Source organism: Corvus moneduloides, chromosome W, assembly GCF_009650955.1.
Source record: "Corvus moneduloides isolate bCorMon1 chromosome W, bCorMon1.pri, whole genome shotgun sequence".
NCBI classification, from domain to species: Eukaryota; Metazoa; Chordata; class Aves; order Passeriformes; family Corvidae; genus Corvus; species Corvus moneduloides.
This window is the reverse complement of record NC_045510.1, coordinates 14,038,957-14,060,817: the sequence shown is the minus strand read 5'-3', so window position 1 is coordinate 14,060,817 and position 21,861 is coordinate 14,038,957.

The following is a 21,861-nucleotide window of genomic DNA, read 5'->3' as shown; positions in this document are numbered from 1 at the left end:
GCTCAACCTTAAAATTGTACCCCAGTAGCTCAAGATTGGACCCTCTAAAGCAGTTGTGGGAAAAGCTGCAAGTCGTGGGAGGGGACTCTCACATAATGCGAGAAGAGAACCAGCCCAGGCGGCTGTCTCGTGATACTGAAGCGAGCAGAGAACCAACCCGGGCAGCTATCTCATTGTGATAATATCTCCATGGTATGAGCAAGAGAGACTCCTCTTCCTAAATGAACTGAAAAAGGTTATTATGGAAGTGGTAAACAGACTGAACATCTCAAGTGTGTCTTTTTAAATTGTCAGTGGGAGAAGGGAAGAAGGTGGGGGGAGGAGAAGTGTTCTGAAGGTGTGGTATGATTTCATTTTTTTCGTTTCTTTTTCCTTATTTTAGGTCTATTAATAAAATTCTTTATATTCTTTCAAGTTTTGTGCCTGCTTTGCTTTTCTCCTAATTCTTATCTCACAGAAGGTAAACAGTAATGAGTATTTTGGACCAAACCACTTCACTAAATTGGTGTTTCTGGCTGGTTACAAACAAAACCCGCTACAATGAAAAATGCATGTTACAGCCATTTGGTTAAAGGGCCTATTTCACTAGGTGAGTTAAACTGTATAAATAGTTAGTTAAATCATATAAATAAAGTTATTTTGTTTGATACCCTAATCCATTTTATTGTTACAATACTGTTCCCTGTATGGTTGCTACTAGTAGCAGCTGTTGTGAAAAACTTGCTTGTTTGTATCAGAATATTTTCTAAACTTTTATCAGCTGGAAATATCAGTGATGGGATTCTGAACTTGAAAATTTCAGGGTAGTAGATGATTGAGATAGAAGGACTTTAAGTCAGCCCAAGTTTACAGAGTATGCTAATTTTACTAGAATCATTCTAAGACAACTGTCAATTACTTTTCCAGAGGCCTGCAGTGGCCATCCTGCCCTTAAGGAGAGCCCCGTGTAGAGAGAAACTTGTTACTTGTTTATGTTAACTTTGATAAAGGCCTTTTGTTCTTTTGGGAAGATGCATACCATGGAAATGACCACAGCAATAAGCACCAGGTGTGAATGTTTTTCCTTTATCTCCCAGAACGCTGGGAGATGGCATGTTTACGTGAGTGGCTGATAAGGGGCAGAAAAGTCTGCCCTGCCAGGTGTTTGGGGGTGTAGCTGTTTTGCCTTTCCCTCTGCCCGTTCCCAAAACTTTCTTAAAGCTTTCCCATGGTAGAAACATATAAATACTGAAGTATGTGTAATAAAGATGGATCCTGCTAGAAGAAGCAGTGGTCTGTTTTTTTCCAAGCTGCTGCAACTTTGGCCTTATTTCTCCCTGAGAAGCTCATTAGTGGTATAATAAAGCTGAATGCTGCCAGTTTACATGATGTCTGTTTTCAACCATTGTGACTATTTCTAAGCTTTCATAAAAGCTAATGTCATGAAGACAATTTCCTCTTGGTTTTAGTGTTTGTTCTTTTGGGTTTGATTTTGGTTGGGGTTTTTTCTTTGGGTGTTTGTTTGTTTGGAGTTCTTTTCCCCGTAAAAAAACACCAACCAACCAACCACAAAAAACACCACCTAGCTGGTAAATTACTTCATGGTACTAAAACTCATCCTGTCTTAGAATAACACTAAAGAATGTATCCCCTACTGTCAGGGCAGATGGCTTAGTCTTATATAATATGAAACATTTCTTTTCCGATTAATCTGGGACATGAATCATATGCCAAAGATGATGAGTTTGAAAACAAAATCATGTTGCAGAAGCTGTGCTTTATTTGCTTTTTTTTGTAAAGTCATGCATTAATTTCCCACACCATAAGTGCGAAAAATTAGCTCAACTCTTTTAGTCTAAAGCTTAATAAAGAATTGCTTCCCAAATCTGAGAGACAGAAAAACCAGCAGAAATATCTGCATGCATAGTATTGTGGATATACTCACAGCACACTTAGCCGGCCAGGCTCATAGTTCAGTGCCTTAGAAAGCCCCAAGCTGCCTAGAGACTGCACGGGCGATCTAGCACTTCAGTAGCTCCAAAAGCAGCAAGTGGTAGCTGCAAAGCTAATACCAAGAGCAGTAACAAAGAGGTAGAAATATAGCTCTCGCTCTATGCTTTAATCCTGCTAGTAGATTTCTCTCGGTCCGAGACAGAGACAGACAGAAGCTGTTAGCAGAAGGGTAGCCAGAGCAAGAGGGGGTGGGGCCCGCTCGGCTCGTCTTTTATTCGGGGGAAGGGAAAGGGGAGAACTAGGGGTGGACCCGGGATAACTGGCCAATCAGACACTGCTTCGGAGAGTTTGAGTTACTTTCAGTTTTACCCGCACTTAGAACAAAGTCGGGATTCAGAGCACATGGCAGGGGCCGGTCCTGGTTTGTCTGACCAGTCTCGGCGGAGGGAAGGGCAGCAACCATACCCCATTTTCTTTAAAGCTGGGCTGTAACCCTGAGAAACTTAAAAGTGCATAAAACAGTAACAAAAAACAGTGCAAAACATAATTGAAATCCACCATCCCTACAACCTGACAGTACCTAGGATGTCCTTAAACTAGTCCCCCAGTTAAAACTCAGGAGGTTAGTCAGGACATCTATGGTATGGGGTATTGTGGAAGGTATCTTCTCAGCTTTATACCGGCTAGGCTAGTAGTTTAATGCCTTAGAAAGCCTCGAGCAGCCTAGAGAGGTAGCACAGGCGATCTAGCACTTTAGTAGCTCTAAAATCGGTACCTGTATCAGTTGCAAAGCAAATACCATCAGCAGAAGCAAAGAGGGAGAAATATAGCTCCCTGCTCGCTCAATTTCCTGCAGTTAGAAGCTTTCAAATGAGACAGACAACAAGAGATGTTCACAGGAAGATAGCTGAGCCAAGAGAGGGCGGGGCCTCCCTCGACAATCTCTTTTATTAGGAGAAGAGGAAAGGGGAGGACTGGGGGCGGACCCGGGGTGACCGGCCAATGAGACACTGCTAAAGAGTTTGAGTTACATTTGGTTTTGCCCGCGCTTAGAACAAAGGAGCTCAGAGCACATGGCAGGAGCAAGTGTCTTTGGGAGGGGGAGGGGAAGCTCAGGGCAGGCAGCAACAGGGTATCAGGACAAAGATTTACAAAATACAGTGCAAAATGTGAGTGCAAAACAGCATTACTTAAGGGATTAACATTGAAATCTGGTGTAAGGGGTTTAAATGAGGGTGCATAATCAGGATCCTTTTTACGGTGTCTCCTCCAGGAGGCGATTTTAACCTCCTTGACTTTTGAGGAAGTGACATAAGGTTTCACCCATTTCCCTGGGATCCACTTTAGTCCCTGAGGGGTAGATACACTGGCATACCCACGTCCCCAAGTTACAAGTTTGTATGGTCCTTGGATTTTTTGAGTCTCTGGGTCTCGGATCAGGACTTCTGGATTTTCCTTCAGTTTCTGTCTCCAGGTGTTCTGGAAATGACAATAGATCGGAGGGTTCGGATCCTCAAAGGTGCTGTTCAGGAATTTTATGGTAAACAATGCTTTGCTGAGTCTGAGGGCAGGTGAGATGAGTTTAGTGGTCCCTGATTGTTGCAGCAGCATTCGCTTGAGTGTTTGATGGGCACGTTCAACAATGCCTTGTCCAGTTGGGGAGTGAGGAATGCCTGTGACATGTCGAAATCCCCACTGCTGATGAAAGTTTTTGAACTCCTGAGAGATGTAGGCAGGTCCATTATCAGTTTTTATCTCCTCAGGTATACCAAGCACAGCAAAAGCTTGGACAGGATGTTTTTCAACGTCCTTAGCTTTTTCACCTGCATGTGCAGAGGCATACATAGCACCAGAGAAGGTATCAATAGAAACATGAACGTATTTTAATCTCCCAAATTCAGGGAAATGTGTGACGTCCATCTGCCACACTTCACCGCTATTAATGCCTCTGGGATTAACTCCCATGCCCAGTGATGGAAGCTGTCACTTCTGGCTCTACGATTACCCTCTGCAATAAATCCTGGCAGGTTTATATGTGACCTCACATGCATGATAAAATAAGGATGCTCTCGGTGGGAAACCAGATAAATTAGCTTTGAGAGCAGATCATAAATTTTTTTGTTTGAGACTTCTTTTAGGAGAGCGTTTTGCTCTCACAGTTACTCCAGCTGCATATGCTGAGTCAGTGACCAAATTAAAGGGTTCTTTAAACCTCTCAAATGCTCTAACAATGGCTGCTAGTTCAGCTACTTGTGGTGACCCCTGGATTACCTTGACGTCAGATTCCCACTTTTGCGTCTTTCAATTTTTCCAAGTAAGGACTGGCTTTTTAAATTTTCCCAACCCATTTGTGAAAATGGTTAGAGCACCAAGGGATTTTCTACTTTGAATTTCTTGAGGAATGAAAGAGAATGCCAGATTAAACGTCATGTAGGAACCCAGAGTGCTGAGAATATTTCTCTGCCTGTTTTTAAGGGTTCTTACCCCCTGAACAACACTGTTTTAGCTTCAAACCTTGGAAAAAATTACCAACAGTCAGACAACAACTAGAAAATACAGTGGTGTGAATTAGGTGATAGACTACTATGTAAGATTGTCACAGGGTGAAAAATTTAGAGGTTTTGGGCTTCTCTTTAGAGTAAATGGATAAGAGTAGAAAATACCAAAGTGGAGGATTGTTGTTGTTCTCTAAACCTTCTTTTCCTTCTTCTACTACTCCATATTCTGCAGTAAAAGTAGTTTGGAATGATTGGATAGAAAATTCCGCAGTTCCTAGTCGTGTTACTGAATAATTGGCAAGAAAGTGAAAATAATGTACGTTTTTAGAAACTATTGGTTAAAATATCTTCAAAAGGCTGTGTAAATCTTGATAAAGAGTCAGAAGACGCTCTCACTCCTACTTTTCTTCCTTCTATGCTGTACCTGGGTCACGCTAGTGGCTCAGTTCCTCTGATAAGAATTAATAAACAGCTATCTGAAAGCATTGAAACTAAAGAAAAAGTCTCAGTTTATCTCTCAAACTCCTTGCAAGGACTTTCAGTAAATTCTCTCCCATCTGGAGGGACTTGATTTACGACACGGTTGAGTGTCAATGTCATGTTTTGGGTAACGATTTGATATTTGGCCTGAGTAACTATCTAATGCAAATTGTAAGTTCACATTATTTTGAAGCATGTGATCTAATGTGTCTGTTGTTACAGGTAAGTAGATGCATGTGAAGTCACATCCTGCCAGGGTGCGGAGCCTTGCTCTACCCTTCATGATAATTTTTGCCATCAGTTCTTGTGGCTTGGTGATGGTCTTAGGCGGTTGGAGTGGGAGGAACGCCCGTTCAGTTATGATGAAGGGTTCCTTCTGCTCTTTGTCCCACTGAAAAATGAGGCCCTGAAAGTGTGCTACCTTCCCTAGAATGACAAGCTTAAAGGGTAGGCAGGGCTGATATCTGTGTGCCTGTCTGGTGGAAATGAGCTCTTGTATCTTTTTGAGAGACTGCCTTGCCTCTTCTGTCAGGGATCTAGGGGATGCTGGACCGCCTTCCCCTGACAGCAGGTTCATAATAGGAGCTACATCCTCTGAGGAAAGTCCAACCAGGGTTTTATATAAGTCAGTGTCCCACAGAGCTGTTGCAATTCTAGTAATGTTTTTCGGTTGTTATTAATGGTGACGGGAGTTGGTGTGATAGAGGTCTCTGTGATTTTGAGTCTGAGGTATTTCCAAGGGCTTGTTCTTTGCATTTTTTCTGGTTGTAATTCAAAGCCCTTGGCCTCGAGGGCCTCAATCACCATGTTAAGTGTCTGCTCTGAGATACTGATTATTGGGAGCACACACCAGCACATCATCCATGTAATGTAGGATGATGGCTTTCTCTGCTTTGGCACAGATGGGAGATAGAATTTTAGCAATATACTTGTAGCGGGTTCAGTTTCATAAGCAGGCAGAAACACCAATTTAGTGAAGTGGTTTGGTCCAAAATACTCATTACTGTTTACCTTCTGTGCGATAAGAATTAGGAGAAAAGCAAAGCAGGCACAAAACTTGAAAGAATATAAAGAATTTTATTAATAGACCTAAAATAAGGAAAAAGAAACGAAAAAAATGAAATCATACCACACCTTCAGAACACTTCTCCTCCCCCCACCTTCTTCCCTTCTCCCACTGACAATTTAAAAAGACACACTTGAGATGTTCAGTCTGTTTACCACTTCCATAATAACCTTTTTCAGTTCATTTAGGAAGAGGAGTCTCTCTTGCTCATACCATGGAGATATTATCACAACGAGATAGCCGCCCGGGTTGGTTCTCTGCTCGCTTCAGTATCACGAGACAGCCGCCTGGGCTGGTTCTCTTCTCGCATCATGTGAGAGTCCCCTCCCACGACTTGCAGCTTTTCCCACAACTGCTTTAGAAGGTCCAATCTTGAGCTACTGGGGTACAATTTTAAGGTTGAGCCATTCAGAAACAAAAGTTCTCTTCACCCATCTCTGGGAGCGTTTCCATCTCTAAGAATAGAGGCCCTCCCCTTCCCTGGGAGCAAAGGGTCTTCCTCATCTTCATCTCTAAGACTATCTCTGGGAGTATCTCTAGGAACAGAGGTCTTCTCCTTCCAATTGGAGCAAGAGTCCTCATTGCTTCCATCTCTCTCTGTTCAAACTTCTCTTCAAATCACAGCTGCTTCAGCATTTGCTTATTCCAGCACAGGTGCTGTTGCTCACAAGTACAGTTTGAATGCTCTGCCCCCCATGCTTTCATGAAATTACAACAGGTACTCTGATATATCATAGTCTATCACCACCAGAGCTTTACAACAGAATTTCAGCTTTAAGCATCTCCTCTTTCTCCTCCCTCAGGTTTTCAGCTTTTCACAGCATTGAAAGGGTTAATCTCACCCGGGCTTTACGGCTGGAATTTCACTTATTGCCGTTGGTCACATGATCTTTGCCAGGCAGCGGGCAGCTTCAGCGGAATTCTTCAGCTGCACTGGAGAGGGGGATTGGCCCGTCTGCAAGTAGCAGGGATGGGGGGGGGAGCATGGGTAGAACAGGGCCAATCAGCTCCCAGATGGCTGTGGCCCGGCCCGGCCTGAGCAGGTCCCGGCAGGGCCAATGGGCCCCACACCGGCCCAGGCCAGTTACCAGTCCTCTGGCTGGAAGCAAGAGAGGGAGCTCCCCTGGGCTTTGTCCATTCTTAAATGTGGACCACAGAGGAGGTCAAAATTCTAAGTGGCTTAAAAAATTGTCCATATTCAAACTAGCCAGCTGATAGGTTCTGTCAGGTCATAGAGGAGCTGTAAGGACCCCTTTGCAAGAACATCACTTCCGGGACTATGCTTGCTAACCCATGACAATACTCTTGGCAGAGAGTTGGGGAATTTTTCATACCTTGGGGAAGCACAAGCCAATGATAACGTTCCATGGGAGTTTCACGATTAAGAGAGGGTACAGAAAATGCAAATCGAGGGGCATCTGCAGGGTGGAGTGGAATATGAAAGAAGCAATCTTTAATATCAAGGACAGCTAAATGCCAATGTTGTGGGAGCATTGAAGGTGATGGCATACCTGGTGGAAGGGGTCCCATGTCTTCAATAACCTTATTAACTTCTCTAAGATCTTGGAGTAGCCTATATTTGTTCTTTCCCGGTTTTTGTATTACAAACACGGCTGTATTCCAGGGGCTATTAGTTGGTACGATGTTCCCTTTAGCCAATTGTTCATCTACTAATGCTTTGAGTGCCTCTACGTTTTTTTCTTTTAGCGACCACTGGTCAATCCACACTGGTTCGTCAGTCTTCCAAGTTAATTTTTGTGGTTGGCACTCAGCTCCAGTGGCCGCAAGGGAAAAGTTTGATGTTTAGGGGTTAATATCAATTTTTGTTCCCCACTGAGACATGGCATCCCTTCCCCACAGGGTGAATTTGGTGTCCAGGACATACGGATGAAATGTCGCTATTTGTCCTTCTGGACCTTCAATTTGAATGGTGTTTTTGGATTGCTTTGCAATTTGGGTACCTCCAATTCCTTGTATGATACCCTGAGATTGCAATTCCCATTGCGCAGGCCACTTATTAAATGGAATGACAGATACATCAGCACCTTTGTCGATCATTCCTATGATACTGATTTTATGTGATCTGTGACGGAGCTTACATTCCACTATAGGTTTATCGTTTCCCAGAGCATCAGTCCAACAGATGGCTGGGATATGACCATCTGTGGGCAGGTATTTGGGCAGTGGAATGGCTTGTGCAATGACTTGACCTTTTGACATAAAGTATGGTGGACGTATACATCGTGCCATTAGATTAGAACCCCCATTCTGATCCACTTTCATGAGTGTAGGTGTAACCTCTATCGCAGCAGGTGTTTCCCGAGTGTCCCCAATAACAAAAAGGTATGTAAAGTCTGGTATGTGGTCCACATTTTGGAATGAGATCGGTAGCACAGTCTGTTTGTTGTTGTTGAAATGGTGTGTTTCATCACAGGTTACCTTAAACCTGAGTCCAGAAGTCCATGTTGCTTTGTCTGCAGCTCTATTTTTGTCTGAACGCGGAACTGTTAGGACGCATTGGGCCCTTAGTTTCCCTGTTGTTGACCTGGGGAAACAGTCTTTGGAGAGTTGTTAGCAGCAGTTATAATTGCTCTGCAATTCCGAGCCACGTGTCCCTCTTTCTGACAACGATGGCATATAAGGTTACCTCGAGATTGAGTTTCCTCTGTACCCATCGCGTTCTTCACAACCTCCCCCACCATCCCCACTTTTTTCAAAAAAGGAACAGCTGTGTTCAGCTGCACCGTCTTTGTACAGACTTCGAGGATGGTTTGAAAAGTAGGGGGTGGACGCAAGGGAAGACTCAGGATCACTTGCTTGCAAGCATCATTGGTATTTGCTTGGAGCAGTTCGAGTAGGAACGCTTGTTAGAGGTCAGGATTATGGACCTGGGAAAAGATTGCTTCACACAAACGGTTATAAAACTGAATAATATTCTCAGTTGGCAATTGTTTGATGTTGGTATAATGAGATTCAGGAGTCTGAGATGGTAGTAATGTTAAGGCCTTTTCAGCAGCACGTGCTATTTCAATAAGAACTGGACGAGGAATAAGCATTGCTGGTTTTTGAGGATTTGCCATATTACTGTCACCAGGTAAAAGGTCTAATGTGATATAATTGTTGTCAAAATCCAGATAATTATCTGGAGTATGCCACAGAATTTGCAATAAATCAGATAAAATTAATTTCCATTGTTGTTTCCACAACATAAATTCACCAGGTGTGAGAAGAGTTTGCATTATTGTAATCTAATCATGACGTACGAGCAAATGTGTTGAAAAAGTAGCACTTAAAAGGCTCTTAAAATAGTTACTATGCATCCCAAACTCCTTAATTGCCTTGCACAAATCTTTGATATTAGAATATGGGAAAGGTATCCAGCCAGGATTAGCTCCTGTGTTGTTACGGGGAATAGTAACAAGTGGAGTTACTTCCTGGTAGCCATGGGTTCCCGGATGTAAAGGGGTAGTCACATGACCGTGGGAACCTGGGGCAGGACAATGGGAAGCAGGGGCAGGGAGTAGAGGGGCAGGGGTGGGGAGTGAAGGCGGGGACACGGCTGGAGGAGGGGAGGGGTTGGGGGCGGGGTTGTGGGAGGTAGGGGTGGTACTTGATCCATGGGCGGGAACAGAGGGAGGGGTGAAACATGACGCCATGGGGGCGGGGTTGGGGGCGGGGGTAGGTTCTGTCGCAGGAGTGGGAAGGGATGGGGACAAGAAGGGACTTGTGGGATGGGGAGAAAGGGATTGTGGGAGGTGTAGTTCAGAGATGAGGACTCGTGACGTCCGCCATTATTGGAAAGAAATAGACTCAGTGAAAAGGGATTGGGGGGAGGGTTTTTTTCCTGGGCAGCGAGCACATGGCAACTGCTGTCCCTGGGAACAAAGAGATCAAGGGAGACGGGGTTTTTTGCACCCTTAAAACATGTGGACTCGAAACTGGGGACAAAGGAGTGGAGAAAAGGGGTTGGAAAGGTCCTGGGACGGGCTCCGGATTCCCGTCCAAGACAGGGTGCTGAGGAGACATGGCTGAGCCAGGAGGTCGATAGCTCGCCTGTAACGCAACCGGGGGCTTGTAACCACAAGCCTCAGCGTGCCCTCGGGCAGAGGGGACGCAGCGTTAGCCTCCACAACGTCCTCACTGGACGGCTCAGTGGAATCGGTGTGAGATGGGAGCGTGCACTGGCTCCTCCTCAGAGGAAGCACGGGCAGCCGGTGGAATAGGCTCGTGTTAGCCCAGAGGCAAAGAAGGCGGGAGGGACTTCTGTTGTGGGTTCCAACAGGTTTATTTGCAGGAGGGTCCAGGAACCAGAAAAGCGCCGAGAAGAAGCGGGCACACCCCTTTATGAGGGGGTGGAGCAAGGCAGGGAAAGAGAAAACAACCAATGGGGTACAAGCAGAGGGGAGGATACAATTTTTCAGAACAAATGGGGAAAACAGGGAGGCAGGAGTCATAACAGGGAACCAATTAATAACTACAAAAGGGAGAACTTTCTGGAACAGGGGGAGGTAACTTAAGATTGGGAGCCACCCACGGGGAGGTAACCTAGATCTCTTCTGGTCCACCTTCCGATCCACTGTCCTGGGTGGGGAAATCCACCCAGTGGGTGGCCCTGGTTTGACTGACATTTGATGGTTTCAGCCTGAGGGCAGGCTGAGCCACCCCACCATCTCCCCCTTCTTTATTACATTGAAATGAGGGGAAAGGCTTAAGGGATTTCAAAACTAAACGCTTAAAAATGGTAAGGGCTAATAAAATTAACAACTTCATAAAGAAACCCCATACAATGTCCTTGATAATGGAAGGAATCCGGCCACTGGAGCTCCCGGTGTACAGGAGGAGCTGCAGCATCAGGTGAGACAGCAGCATGTAGGATGTCATCATGCAGTTATGGGAGATAACTTTAGGGACAGTGTAACATAAATAAAATTAATACAAATACAATTAACTTAAATAACAATGGCTCCCTTGGACTCCCCCTCTTTCAAAAAAAAGGGCCACTTAGGGGAGGGAAACACATTAGAGAAGGTGGGTAAGGGAATGTTTGTCTTTGCAGCCTGGGAGGAGAATTTCTTGTTTCTTCAGGAGGTCTTGTTTCTCCTCCTTTTCCAGGCAGTTGCTACTGCGTTTTCAGGCTGCTTTGGTTTTGATGTCTTTGTTAAAAAGGGTTTGATCCACTTTCCAGGGATCCATTTAGGTCCTTCTGGGGTTGATACACATCCATACCCCCTTCCCCATGTGATTAAGGGGTATGGGCTGCATATTTGCAAAGTATCAGGGTCTTTTACCAAGACATCAAGTCTTTCAGTTAGCTTAGCCTTGGTTGAATTTGTAAAGTGCCTTAAAATAGGGGGGTTCTGTTCTTCATGGGAGCAGTTGAAAAAATTTAAAGTGAAGAGCGCTTTGGCGAGTCTTAAAACGGGGGCATTAGTCTCATTGCCTCCTTTCTGCTGTTCAAGCAGTCTTTTTAACGTTTGGTGTTTGTGCTCAATGATTGACTGGCCTGTAGGAGAATGGGGGATGCCGGTGACATGTTCCACACCTCATTCATCAAAGAATCTTTTAAATTCTGCACATGTATATGCTGGGCCATTGTCTGTTTTTAGTTTTTTCGGTGTCCCCAGCACAGCAAAGGCTTGAACCAGGTGGTTGGTGACATCTTTTGCCCTCTCCCCACGATGGGCTGAGGCGAAGGTCGCACCAGAAAAGGTGTCTACTGATACATGTACATATTTGTGGCCACCGAATTGGGGGAAATGGGTAACATCCATCTGCCATACCTCACAACTGCCGAGACCTCGAGGATTAACCCCTTGGCCTAATGATGGTAGCTGGTATTTCTGGCAGTTGGGGCATGTCGATACGATCGTCTTTGCCTGGTCTCTAGTGAGGTGGAACATCCGGACGAGGGCGGGAGCATTTTGATGGAAAGTGGCATGGCTCAACTGGGCTTGCTGGAATCTATTAGGCAAGTTTGTCATCTCAATAGGCATGGCTAGTGCATCTGCTCTCCGATTCCCCTCTGCGATGAACCCTGGCAGATCAGTGTGTGACCTCACATGCCTTACGTAAAAGGGTTGCTTTCGGTGGGAGACAATTTGGATTAGCTTCGAAAGCAATTTATAGATTTTTGGATTCGCCACCTCTCTGAGCGATGCTCTTTCTGCTCTGGACACCACTCCTGCTACATATGCGGAATCTGTTACCAAATTAAAAGGTTCGTTGAACCGCTCAAATGCTCTGACCACTGCGGCAAGCTCTGCAACCTGCGGTGATCCTTCGACCACCTGCACATCAGACTCCCACTTCTGAGTGCGAGGATTCCTCCAAACGATGACAGACTTGTGAGATGCCCCAGAACCATCCGTGAAGATCGTCAGGGCATTGAGGGGTTCACAACTCTGAATTTCTTTTGGAATTAATTTAAAGGCTGAATTGAATAATTTGTGTTTTGGGTTGTGAGCCAATATTTGTCCCGAATAACTATCAAAGGCAAACTGGAGATGATTGTTGTTTTGAAGGAGATGGTCCAGTGCATTGGTTGTTAGTGGCAGGTAAACACATGTGAAATCACACCCCGCAAGGGTACGGAGGCGAGACCTAGCCTTCATCACCAACTGAGCCATGAGCTCCTGTGGCGTGGTAACACTTTTGGACGGCTGGTGCCAGAGGAAAACTCACTCAATAATCAGAAGGGGATCCCTCTGCACCTTGTCCCACTGGAAAACCAGCCCATGGAGGTACGGCATTTTCCCCAACACTATAAACTGAAAGGGCAGACCTGGGGCATAACAATGGGCTTGGCGAGATGACAGCGCCTCTTGGACCTTGATGAGGGAGTTTCTTGCCTCTTCTGTCAACTGCCTCGGGGATTTGAGATCCTCGTTCCCACAAAGCAGGTTGAACAGAGGGGCAAGGTCCTCAGTTGTCAGTCCCAGGAGCTGCCTCACCCAGTTGATGGATCCGCAGAGTTGGTGGAGTTCCTGCAGAGTCTTGGGGTTATCGTTGATTTTTAATGGTTGGGGCGCCACTGTCTGCTCCTCAATTTTGAGTCCTAGGTATTTAAAAGGTGAGGTCTTCTGGACCTTTTCAGGATGGATTTCGAATCCATCAGCCTCTAAAGCCCTGATTACCTCCCCCAGAGTCCAGTCTAGGTACTGCTGCGTGGGCTCACACACCAAAACATCGTCCATGTAGTGTAGGATCACAGCTCTAACTGCCTTTTTCCGGACAGGGGACAGAATGCGAGCGACATACCGCTGGCAGATGGTGGGCGAGTTTTTCATGCCTTGCGGCAGAACTCACCAGTGGTAGCGCTGCATGGGAGCCTCTCGGTTGAGGGAAGGCACCGAGAAGGCAAACCGAGGTGCATCGTCTGGATGCAGGGGGATATGGAAGAAGCAGTCCTTGATGTCTATGACTGCTAGCTTCCACTGCCTAGGGAGCATAGAGGGTGATGGCATTCCGGGCTGCAGGGGTCCCATGTCCTCAATGACCTCATTAATTTTCCGCAGGTTGTGAAGGAGTCTCCACTTGTCTGTCCCCAGCTTCCGGATCACAAAGACCGGGGAGTTCCAAGCGCTGTTGGAAGGCTCAATGTTCCCCTTCCCCAGCTGCTCCTCCACGAGTGCAGTGAGTGCTCTCAATTGGTGTGTTTTTAAAGGCCACTGATCTACCCAGACCCTTTTATCGGTGAGCCAATTCAATTTCTGAGTGGGGCGCTCCGCAGTGGCCCCTACTAAAAATCCCGGGGTTGAGATGGGATCTCAACCCGGGCTCCCCACTGGGACATGAGATCCCTGCCCCACAATGTAAACCCAGAGTCAATAACAAATGGACGGACTGTTGCAATCCGCCCCTCTGGACCCTCAATCTGGACAAGAGTCCTGCTTCTCTGGGCAGCCACAGATCCTCCCACACCCATAACAATACCTTCTGCCGGTTGCAACCCCCAATGTGATGGCCAGTTGTTGGAGGCGATGATCATCACGTCTGCCCCCGTGTCCATCATCCCTGCTAGGCTGATGTCCGAGCCCTGGCATGAAATCTTGCAGCTTAGCATTGGCTTGTCCTCCCCTGCCACCTCAGCCCAGAAGACAGATGGGTTGTAGTTTTCTGGTGAACTTCTGGGCATGAGGATGGCCTGGGCGAGAACCTGGCCAGCTGCAAGGAAGAAAGGTGGGTGAATACATTGGATGTTTACTGTAAAGAGTCCTTGTGATCCTACTTGGACGATCTCTGGTGTTATTGAGATCTCTGGTGGTGTACGCGTGGTGTCTCCTATTATAAACAAGCAGCAGTCTTTCAGTCCTTCGCAGCTCACGAGGACCCGTCGAGGTGTGATGGAGTCCATCGTGGTTGCAGTAGCGTTAGTCACAGTTTTTCTGGTTACGGCTTCTTTATTTATGTCATCACGCGGGGCCGCAGATCCGCGCTGGGTCTTCAGTTTCCCTGCTGTACCTCCACGGGAGTGGGCAATGCTACTTGCCCTGGGGAAACAGCTCGGGAACTTTGATTAATTGGGGCTGGAGCTCTGCAGTTCCGGGCCACATGTCCTGGCTTGCCACATCTGTGACAAGTCCAGGTTCTGTTTGTCATCCTCTTGTCCTGAGGTGCCGTTGCCTCAGCAGCACCTGCAGCTCCTACCACATTCCCCCTAGTTTTTAAATTTGGTTGGCTAATTGGAACTAAGGTTGTGCAGTGCCGAATAATTTGCTTTAGCGTTGGTGGAGGATCAAGTGGAAGGGTCATAATCACTCTCTTACAAGGTTCATTTGCATTAGCTTTTGCTATTTGAGTGATTATGCTTTCTCTAATTCTTGTATTTTCCACTTGCTTCTCCACCACTAATTTTAATTTGTCAATAAAGTCAATAAATGGCTCATTTGGGAGTTGCCGAATTTCAGTAAAATTTAGTAGAGGCACCGATTTAGGGGGCATCATTAAAAATGTTTGCTCTGCCGCATGCTTTACAGCATTTAAGACTGGCTCTGGGGTGTTTCGGGCCTGGTCTTGTGGCTTGGCAAGCAACCCCTCACTGGTAAGGTGGTCCATGGAAACCCCTGCGTTATTAGGGTCTTGCAACAGGATTGGGAGGACCTCTCTTAGTTGCTTTCTCCACTCGTCATCCCACAACTCAAATTCGGCTGGAGAAAGCAAGCAAGAAAAAATGCTTTGGAGGTCTGCTGGGACCAACACTGTATTAGTGAGGGTGGCCCACAGGAGATTCCGGAAATACGGACTCTCCCTCCCAAACTCCTTCTGGGCTTTACAAAGTTCTTTGAGCCCAGCAGAGTCAAAGGGTTTCCAAGTGGCGTTGCCGTCAGCTTGGTTATAAGTAACCGGAGCAGCGAAGGGACCGGAGGAGGCTCCCGGTTCCGGGTTCAAGATGGCCTCGGTTCCGGTTTCCAGAGCGTGGGAACTGGAAGACGAGGCGTGGGAACCAGAAGGCTCCTCCCGGTAGGCGGGGGCTGAGGACAAAGAGGAGTGGCCACGGGAAAGGCAGGGACTCCCAAAGCAGGGGGCGGTACCCGATGCGAAGGAGGAGCTCACAGTCTTCACGTTAGGAGGGGGCGGGGCCAGGAAAGGGCAAGGAGGAGGGGGGAGAAGAGTATTTTTGGAAGAAGAAGGAAAAAAGGCGGGCTGTGCCATGCGGTCTCCTCCATTTTGGGGGAGTGCAGGAACAGCAGGGAAAGGGGACAAAACGGTGGACGAAGAAAAGCCTTCGTCGTCATTTTCAGGACAATAAAACTGGGAACCGCTTTTTGGGCAAACAACTGGGGAAGACGGCATAGGAGAGCGGGTTTGGGTAGAAGCCGAAACAGCTTGGCCAGAACTACTTCGGCGGGGCGGCTGAGAGGATCGAGGAGAGTCAGGGAGACGGTGGCAGCCCTGTGCCTCTGGGCATTTTACACCTCCCGGTCTTCTCAGCGAAGGGGTAGTGGGATGAGGAACGCGAGGGGGGAAGGAGGGACTTGGGAAGAACTGGGGAGAACTCGGGGCTTTTCTTTTATTTTCCGATTAGCTTTGTGTATATCTCTCAAAGCCCAGACCATGTAGAGAAACCTGTCTCCGGAGGGATCTCCCCTTTGGTTTAATTCTAATATTTTGTCCCCCACAAATTGCCAAAACGTGGCTGACTTCAAATTAGCAGGGGACATCTGGGGAAAATAAAAGAACAGCCACTTAACAAACCTTTTCAAAAACCCCTTTGATAACTTTAACCCACAATTCTTCAGGGACTCCCCAACTTGGAGATAAACCTCCCGCTGAGGCTGGGAAAGCTTAGTTTCCATCTTAAACCTCAGCCTCAACTTCACCCACCACAGGCAAAAAGGAGAAATTAAACATAATTTCCCAGGGGCTGGGAATCACAAAAATAACTCACACACACGAGAAGAAGACACAGGCGGCCGGTCCTGGAAACAAAAAGGCACGGTGGGGTCCTCTGGGTCAGGCTGCTCTCCTGGCAGGAGTTGGCAACCTCCTCTCGGAGCGCGGCTTTTAAAACAGAGTGCGCTGCCGCGAGAGGCGTCGGCGGCTCCGAATCACTGACACTCGCAGCCCCCTGGCAGCGAGGATGATGCAGGAACGCACGTGTGTGTCGTCCCTGTTCGGGGCACCAACTTAACGCAGCCAGGGGCTTGTAACCACAAGCCTCAGCATGCCCTCAGGCAGAGGGGACGCAGTGTTAGCCTCCACAACATCCTCGCTGGACGGCTCAGTGGAATCGGTGTGAGATGGGAGTGTGCGCTGGATCCTCCTCAGAGGAAGCACGTTGGGCGGCCGATGGATTAGGCTCGTGTTAGCCCAGAGGCAAAGAAGGCGGGAGGGACTTCTGGTGTGGGTTCCAACAGGTTTATTTGCAGGAGGGTCCAGGAACCAGAAAAGCGCCGAGAAGAAGCGGGCACACCCCTTTATGGGGGGGGGGGGGGGGGCAAGGCAGGGAAAGAGAAAACAACCAATGGGGTACAAGCAGAGGGGAGGATACAATTTTTCAGAACAAATGGGGAAAACAGGGAGGCAGGAGTCATAACAGGGAACCAATTAATAACTACAAAAGGGAGAACTTTCTGGAACAGGGGGAGGTAACTTAAGATTGGGAGCCACCCACGGGGAGGTAACCTAGATCTCTTCTGGTCCGCCTTCCGATCCACTGTCCTGGGTGGGGAAATCCACCCAGTGGATGGCCCTGGTTTGACTGACATTTGATGGTTTCAGCCTGAGAGCAGGCTGAGCCACCCCAAGACTCCTGTGCTAAAAAGCAGCCTGCTCTAGCTGTGTTTTCCAGCATAGGGGAAGAGGGGTCAGGGACACAGGGGTTGGAAGAGGGTATAAGGAAATTAACAGGGGGTTTTTGCAGTGGCTTTTCATGTACTGCGTTTTTCTCCGGCAAAGTGTTACTTAGTAACAAGAGAGGAAAAAGTTTTGAAACTGTTTCGTCTCCCAATCGTCTGAGAGAAGAGAGTTTTCTCCCCACACTATCCCAAAATTCAGAAGATCTCATTTCCTTGGAGGTTAGATTAGGAAAGTACTGAAAAAGCCAGTGTACAAAAGATTGAACTAGACTTTTAGGGTATTTATGCCCAGTACAAGAAAGGTAGCATTCAACTTGGTAATATATTTCTCCGTGGTGTGCAGAAACGCCAGATCCCATTATGAAAGCAACACCACAAACCTCAGCCCCAAATTGCGAAAAAAGAGGAAAAAAAAAATCGAAAAATTTGCACCGAAACCAGCTAAAGACACGAGCCCCCAAACCAGTGGGGAAATACTCACCAGAATTCTGGATTCACCACAGGAAAGCAGGTCCGGAGAAAAAAAATAAGCGAAGTGGGTCTTCTGCTTTCTCAGCCGTTCCCTTGCCACGTGGTGTGGGGGAGGGGTAGGCTGAAGCTCTGAGCTCCCTGCTACACAGAAAGTAACAGCCGGGCTACAAAAGCACTGGCACAGCACGCACAGGGCTAACTCTGGCAGACACGTGGTTTGCCGGGACACCCTAAGAGTGTCTCAAGAACTGAGGTTCAGAGATAGCATGTTGGGTGCCAAATGTGGAAATACTCACAGCACACTTAGCCGGCTAGGCTCTCAGTTCAGTGCCTTAGAAAGCCCCGAGCTGCCTAGAGAGACTGCACGGGCGATCTAGCACTTCAGTAGCTCCAAAAGTGGCAAGTGGTAGCTGCAAAGCTAATACCAAGAGCAGAAGCAAAGAGGTAGAAATATAGCTCGTGCCTTGCTTTAGTCCTGTTCATTTTATTTCTCCCGTCCTGGGAGAGAGACAGGAGCAGCTGTTCGCAGGAGGGTAGCCAGAGCAAGAGAGGGCAGAGCCCACTCGGCTCGTCTTTTATTTGGGGGAAGGGAAAGGGGAGAACTAGGGGTGCACCCAGGGTAACCAGCCAATCGGACTCTGTTTCGGTGGAATTTGAGTTACTTTCAGTTTTACCCGCGCTTAGAACAAAGGGGATTCAGAGCACATGGCAGGGGCAGGTCCCGGTTTGTCTGACCAGTCTTGAGCCTGGCTGCACCTCAGGGGCAGGCAGCAACAATCCCTGGAAAGGTTCCCTGGGGATGGGGGCTCATTCAAGCCTCTCATTGAGGAATTTTTGATAGATATGCTAATTAGTAAGACCTATAATGTTATATCAGTCTTTTGGAGGTGTGTATTGTATTACCGCAGGCCTGGTTCCTACGGTATATCACCGTGTCCCGCAGCCATAGGGAGGAGGAGGAGGAGAAGATCCAGCAGGCAGGAATTGTGCAGCAAGATTGATTGATTTAATTATTTTACAAACTCTTTTATAGACTTTTTTCTTCATAGTCTAATTGAACAAAGGACCAGCCACCCCTTGGGGGTGATTGGCCAAAATCCTAAAACATCCATTATCAAAATATTTTTCTACTATACCATAAACAAGACTTTCCAAGGTTGCAGGTGGCTTGGTTGCTTACATTCCCTGCTACCTCTTCTGTGAGAGAGAAAAGTCTCTCACGGACTTAGAAAATAACAAGAAAATCCTCGCTAACAGCATTTTTGTACCTACAATTCCCCCTTTTTGTTTTATAAGATAACAACCCTACTATTAATCCTAAATAGAAATCTACATCAGTTATTAATTCTAAATATGTCCTTAAGGCTTTAACTATCTGACTCCATAACAAGAAATTTAAAATTCAGTCTCTGCTTGTGGAAGGACCATCTGCCTGATGGTTGACATCCTGGTCATCATCAGAAGAGTCATTAGGCTGATGATCTACATTCTGGTCGCCATTTGGATGGTTGGCGTTCTGGTCATCATTTGGAGGTTGCCTGTTCTTCCTCTGGTGCCGTAGGGCAGGGCGAATGCATTTTGAAGGTAGCCACCGTATCCCAGTATCTGTGGAAACGCAAGCATACCCACGACCTCAAATGATAAGCTCATGAGGGCCTTCCCACTGGTTAGTGAGTAAATTCCGTACCCAGACTTTTGCCCGGGGCAATTGTATGTCGCCTGCAGACTGCAATGAGAGAAAATGATTCAGAATAACAGGATTATTTGAATTTTGTGGTACTGTAAGGTGAATAATTGTATACAAAGCTTTTGCTAGTCGGCTCTGTGGGGTTTCTCCATGCATTCCCCTTTTCTGTTTGTCCAAAACACGCTTCGAGGTACCATGAGCGCATTCGACAATGGCTTGGCCAGTAGGAGAATGTGGGATACCAAAGGTATGGTCTACACCCCATAGGTGTAAAAACTGCTGCGTCTTCTCCGAGGCGTAGGCAGGACCATTATCTGTTTTCACAGAAGCTGGCACGCCCAGGACTGAGAAAGCCAATTTCCAATGGGCAATGACATCATGGCCCTTCTCTCCAGTGTGAACAGTAGCCCACATAGCCGAGGAGAAAGTGTCAATAGACACGTGCGCATATTTCAGCCGACCAAATTCTGGGATGTGAGTTACATCCGTTTGCCAAATCTGCAAGGCTTTTAGCCCTCTGGGGTTTACCCCCACTGGCAAAGGCACAGCGAGTCCGTGACAGTCAGCACAAGCACTGACAATGTCGCGCGCCTCGGTTGGCGTTAAATGAAACTGCTTCTGCAGGGTATGTGCACTTTGATGGAAGAAAACGTGCGATGCCTTGGCTTGTGCAATTTTGTCAGGCTGAGGCCCTACCCACGCAGGGTTGGCCAGCATGTCAGCCCTGGCATTGCCTTCTGTTAGAAAACCTGGTAAATTGGTGTGGCTTCGAATGTGCAGAATGTAATACGGGTGCACTCGAGCCTGAATTGCAGACCACAAGGTTTGCAACAGCGAAAACAGAGCCGCATTGTTCACCTCCTTCAGAAGTGAACTATCTAAGCGTTGAGTGATATCTGCTACATAAGCAGAGTCAGTAACCAAATTCAAAGGTTCCTGTGAGAATCGCTGAAAAGCCATAACAGCCCTTAATTCGACTAACTGAGCAGAGCCTGACTCATGTTCCTTCAGCACCTGCCATTCCGATCCCTCCTTCCAGGTAACAATGGCTTTCCCAGTTTTCCCTGAACCATCTGTAAAGACGGTGGGTCCTTGCACCGGTACTCGGCTATTTCTCAGCTGCAAGGAAAGTACGGTCGATTTTGCCAGCTGCAGTAATTTATGGCTGGGCAGATGGTAAGTGATCTGCCCTGAAAAGTTTTGCAGCGCGCTTTGCAAAGGAGCACTATGGATGAGGCTCCACTCAAAGTATTCCTTTGAGATCGGAATGACAATTACTGCAGGATCCGCAGCCATCAGTTGCAAACACCGTTGACGGCATTTGATTATCAGGGAAGCGACCAATTCAAACACTGTGGTCACAGTCCTTTTCGGCTGGTGAGGCAAAAAGACCCATTCTAGGATATGCAAAGGATCAGGCCATTGTGCATTCCACTGGCCAATGATACTTGTAGGATGGAGGTCTGGAATAGTAATGAAAACAGTGATAGCAATGGAGGGATCCACTCGATAAACCTGACGAGCGGAAACAGCCCGTTGGACCTCCTGCAGCGCTTGTCGCGCTTCCGGAGTCAACTCCTGAGGTGAATTCAGATCAGGATCCCCTTTTAATGTATTAAAAAGAGGGGAAAGCTGCTTTGCAGTTAGACCTAAATAAGGTCGTAACCAATTGATGACACCCAACAGCTTCTGAGCATCATTCAAGGTTTTAATTGAATCCGGGAATTGCACCTCTTGGCGTTGGATAGCTTGGTCCAAAATTTTCACTCCTAAATATTTCCAAGGAGGATGCTGTTGAACTTTCTCCGGAGCTACCTCTAATCCATAGGCATGCAGAGCAGCGAGCAGCTGAGGCTGTATTCTCAGCAGCTCATCCCGAGTGGACGCTGCCACCAGGATATCATCCATGTAGTGGTAGCAGCATGCATCAGGAAACTGCTTGTGGACTCCGGATAAAGCTTGGGTGACATACCACTGACAGATAATTGGGCTGTTCCTCATCCCTTGAGGGAGGACCTTCCATTGGTATCTCTTAGCAGGTTCAGCATTGTTAATGGCAGGCACAGTAAAGGCAAATTTTGGTTTCTCATCAGGATGCAAAGGAATTGCGAAAAAACAATCCTTTAAGTCAATGATCAGGATGTCCCACCCCATAGGAATCATGGTGGGAGAGGGCATGCCAGGCTGCAATGCCCCCATACCTTCCATTACTGCATTAACTTTCCGGAGGTCCTGCAATAATCGCCATTTCCCTGATTTCTTCTTAATTACGAAAACAGGAGTGTTCCAGGGGCTAGTAGAAGGTTCAAGGTGCCCCTGTTGTAACTGTTCCTGAACTAGCTGATGAAGGGCGTCTAACTTCTCTATTGGTAGGGGCCACTGCGGCTCAAAGACTGGTGTGTCAGTCAGCCACCGCAAAGGCAGTGTAGG